Source organism: Montipora foliosa, chromosome 8 (assembly GCF_036669935.1).
Source record: "Montipora foliosa isolate CH-2021 chromosome 8, ASM3666993v2, whole genome shotgun sequence".
Lineage (NCBI taxonomy): Eukaryota > Metazoa > Cnidaria > Anthozoa > Scleractinia > Acroporidae > Montipora > Montipora foliosa.
The window spans coordinates 35,398,750-35,403,749 of record NC_090876.1 but is presented as its reverse complement, the minus strand read 5'-3'; the positions used below and the strand labels follow the sequence as shown (position 1 = coordinate 35,403,749).

At 40.9% G+C, this 5,000-nt stretch overlaps 1 long non-coding RNA gene across 4 annotated transcripts in view; it reads right to left on the bottom strand.

Moving 5' to 3' along the window:
• Positions 1 to 5,000, bottom strand: part of LOC138012784 (uncharacterized) — a 70,432-nt gene that overhangs the window by 50,117 nt on the left and 15,315 nt on the right. The window lies entirely within an intron of this gene.

The following is a 5,000-nucleotide window of genomic DNA, read 5'->3' as shown; positions in this document are numbered from 1 at the left end:
ATTCACAAAATACTTCAAAACATTTAAGTAGATATGGAGAAAAATGCAAAATTATATGTTCTGGTAAAGAAAGTTGAAAAAGAAATCTTTTTATTTGCGTTAACCAAGAGTTCTAACAAATTTGGCTACAAAAAACCAATTGCAGAAACGTGAGGAGGCTGGGGACGGATTGCAGTGTGCGCCGCATCCTGGGATCATTTGGGTAGACACAAACAATAGTCATCAGTGTAATATTGCAGCAAATTTAAATTCACTCAGCTTTTCTGAATCTAAAAGGTCTTCAGAAAATGAAAACGAGGTACTGTAACATCCCAATTTCTGAGGAAGACATCCCAGGTGCAACACTGCCCAGAGATTCACCAGAGGAATGTAAAGTTAAACAACTTCAAAGATCGCTTTTGTGTCAAGGAGCGAAGACAACAGGGAAGAAAGAAGATTTGGTTCAGAGGTTAGGAATGAAGACACTATTTTATGTACACTTAATGTAACGAATCCTTTAGTATTTTAGGTTTGGTATACATGTATTTCACAAACAGAGCTCTTCCCTGTTAAAATTTCTTTTGATAATTACTCATTTCTCCTTCGTTATTTTTATATGTCTCGGGGCTAAAGATTACATTAGTGGTGGCCTTCACCTAAGCAAGCTTCAAAATCCAGATGGAGTAAATGTAGCAAAAAAAGAAGGCAAAACTTGTTGTTCTCAGGAAAATCATGCCAGCCACCGAATGACGGGTTTTCAGAAAATTGAAGCGTCCTTCCGCAAATTAATTACGGAGTCATTTGGAAATATATGATTAAAATGTGTGATGCCAAGAAGCAACTTTCAACGGCGAAGCCCCTTGTAAAAGGCTTCAAATTGTTTAAGTTGGGGCATGTTTTGTCCATCAAATGTCAAAAAATTAAATGACCACTTTTATGTTAAAAGTCAGCTACTTCCCTCCATGAAGAAGAGCAAGGCATACAGCTGTTTCATAGTTATGGATTCACTTGGCCCGCAAGTACCGCATTTCCTCGAATAAGCGCTGCGGCGCTTATTTAATTTTTCACACCACAGTGCGGCGCTTATTCGAGGGCGGCGCTTATTTAAACATTGTACCACACAAATTTACTTTTTCTATATTTTTATTCAACGGTACACTTTCTATCTGTTAATTTACCTATGAAACTGATACTAAACTGATAGTAAATCTAGAATTACGAGAGAAATACACGTGGTGAAAAAAACCCGTTGTTGAACAATTTACAACGTTCAGTTTACATCAGAGCTTTGCATAGCAAGAATTCTGGAAAGAGAGCTTACCGCCCAAGCAGAGAAATACAGTCACTTTGAACTAAAGAACATCACATTTAAGGAAAATAAATTGTCGATGCTGTTTTAAAATTGTTTTATAGTGTTTTTCCTGGTTATACGGAATTCCTCGAATAAGCGCCGCATCGGCGGTGCGGTGCTTATTCAAGGGCGGCGCTTATTCACTTTTTTGTCCCAGATGTGGCGCTTAATCGAGGGCGGCACGTATTCGAGTAAATACGGTAGTCAAAGCCTACAAGGGATGTCTGGCAGGTATTGATGGACCTAGTAATCATGTGGCAGCAACTTTGTTTGCCCTTGAGAAATATTTTAAATTCCAGGCAGGAGGAGCAGACACGATATCTTGTACATCAAAACCATGCCAATGGAATATTCCACACAAGCGCAAGATTGATAATGTACCAATTTCTCACTGCCACTTTATGAAACATGAGCATGGGAAGACTAAAATTGAAAAGGAACCCCCTCCCAGTGAGCCCACGCACTCACAAGCAGCATCAGCTACGTAAGCATGACTTCTTAAACAACACAAGGCTTTGCAACTACATACAATGCACCTTCATAATTATGGTAAAGGAAACCGAATTGAAAACTGTCCAAAAAAAATAGGTTAAGGCTCCTGTTGCCACAGAAAACTGAAAAAGAATCAGTAACTGCTTTATTGCATGACCACAACTACACCAACATGGATCACAGTCAAGTTCAGTCTGACATGTCACATTTCAGTTTTCAGATTTCTGCCATCAAGGTACACCCCCCAAGCCTTGATGACATTCATATACATGTAAAAGCAAAACAAATTAAACAGAGGCTCCTTTTAAGTCCGAATGAGATTACAGAACTTGAAAGGAAAACTATGGGACAATCTGAAACTAATGAGTGGAATTTGCACCACAAGCACATCTCCCACTAAAGCAGTACGAGATATTCTCAACTACAGAGAGCAGGGTCAAACCTCCAAAATGAAGGAAGGCTTGCCAAGAGAAAAAGAATTTATTAATGAGTACATAAGTCTATAGAAACAAAAGGGAAAAGATTTAAAGTTGCTCTTCCTGGTTTGATTGTAAGTGCAAACCATGGATTTCTTGTTGCTAGCCCGGATGGCATTGTTACTGACCCTTCTGAAATTTCCAGTGAAGCTTTGGTGGAGGTGAAACTGATTTTTGTTTTACTGTGATGAAACATTGCTTGATTGTGCTAAGAGAATATGCATAGTTGTTTTGAACAAGGAAAACCCATTAGGAATAACTATTAATAAAAACACAAGTATCACTATCAAGTTTAACAGCAAATGTTTGCCAGTAATCAAGGGTGCTGTTGAATTCCCAGACAATACTTTCAAACTTGGTAATGACATAATTTATTAGCAATCAAAGTCACATTTCATGCTGAATATTATGAGTGTTAAATCAGCTGGATTATTATTTTTTTCAAGTATGTTGCAACAGAACTGGAATATCCAAGGATTAAGTATGGTCTACAGAGACTAAGGGTGTGTTCGATTGACCCTATTCCAGAATAAGAATATGTGGAGTGATGATTTAAAACTGTATGTTTGGCGTTTTGAAGCAACAAGAATAATAAAGATAGGTTTAAAACAGCATTTTAGCAGTTGTTTGACAATTTTAACGTGAATCTCCATAAAAGCGAAGGATTTCTGACTTCTATTCCAGGTATTCCTATTTCGGAATACGGTCAATCGAATGCGCCCTAAGATTGCCACAGTGAACCTAACTGCAGTTTATTTATTTCATTGGCACAAGGATAAAGAGTTTCTTTTCACTGTATTTTGCAAGGTTAACATTAGTCTGCCTTGAGTGCAAACAGACGAAAACTTTCTTGTTTGTTTCCCACTTCCAGGGCAGCCTAGCAATTATTGTTATTTTGTTTATTTCTATTTTTTTATTTATTCTAAAGAACTGTAGAGCTGTGTTGGTGGGGAAAACGAAACAGGAACTTTATTTAAGTGTCTAGATAGTAGATTTAGCACTGGAGCACTAATTGGGGACACTGCAAAGTGAAATTAACAATTAACACAAGTCAAATGTTGGTTTTTGAGGAGAGGAGAATTCGGAGTACCCGGAGAAAACCTCTCGGTGCAGAGCACAGAACCAACAAACTCAACCCACATACATGTATGAAGCCAAGCCGAGGAATCAAACCTGGGCCACAATGGTGGGAGGCGAGTGCTCTCACCACTGTGCCATCCCTGCACCCATGTAATGTAAAACAAAAAATTGGATATGACCAATTGTCATACATGTAGTTACAATGTAATGGGGTAAGTTAACCAACACCACCAATGTTTCTTGCAGTGGTTAGCTTGCCTGTTCAACTATGTTAGTCGTAGCCAATTTTGCGTCATACATGTACATGTCATCAGTATTGTAATATTTCGTAGCTAATACACTCAAAAAAAAAAGAGACACACGAAGTTGAACACAACAACTCACAGCTTTTAATATCCCCAACACAGACAAACTTTTGCACGAGGCTTTCTGTATATAGGCATGCCCAAATATGGCAATTGAACAAGAAAGGCCCAAAATACTACATCTCCCCCTTCCTAGAATTGTTTTTCCTAACAAAGTACAAAACCTTAAAGAGCAGTTCAACAAAGTTTCAATCATCACAAATCCAAGCATTTTACTGGCTTAAGTGAACGCTTTGGGTACCGTCTAGGTGGGTCTGGTGACGAAGTGGTGGCTGCAGGCGAGGGGGACTCAGGAATAGGAGTGGGCCCTGGGTCCAAAGGTCTTGGGGAGGTAGGTTCGAGCAACTTGGGAGGGGTGACACCACTAGGTACTGGTAAGACAGGTGGTGGTGGAAGTTAGCGGTATCACTTCCTACACGGGAGGGTTTGATGTGGGCTTGGCACATGCGTTCCCCCACTCGTACTTGGTAGGCCAAGGGACCTATCCGCAAAATCACGGTACCACGTTGTCACTTATCCTTCCCTTTGAAGTTGCGCACAAGTACCAGATCGCCTGGAAGGAAGCCACGAGTCTTGGAGCGGCCAGCATCATGCTGCTGCTTTACTTTGGTTTGGTGCTCCTCAACATGCTGAGCCAGATTTGGGTGAAGAAGGGACAGACGAGTGCGTGGTGTCCTCTTCAGGAACAACTCGGCAGGGTCTGACCAGTGACAGTGTGGGGGGTATTCCTGTACGAGAATAGAAAACTATACAACCGCAGCTGAAGTGATTTCCCTGGCTCAATCTTGCCTGCCTGCAATGCTTGTTTTAGTATATAAACGTATCTCTCTGCCTCCCCATTCGACGCTGGGTGATAGCAAGGAACACGAGTATGCTGAATCCCATGCTTCTTCATGAAGTGATGCATCTCCTCAGAAACAAACTGCAGGCCATTATCCAATACGATCTCCTCTGGAAGACCATATGCCTGAGATGACTGAGCATTTCGATAGTCTTATTTGTGGTGGTAGAGGATGTAGAGAAAACCTCGGGCCACTTCGAGTGGGCGTCTACCAACACGAAGAAGTACACACCGTCCTTCTCTGCATAATCCATGTGCACACATTGCCAAACTCGAACCGGCCACTTCCATGGAACCAGGGGAGCAGTAGCAGGTTGTTTCCGAGTCAACTGACACGCTGTACAATTTTGCACGACAGACTCAATTGCCTTGTCGAGACTGGGCCACCACAGGTAACTCCTAGCCAAGGATTTCAT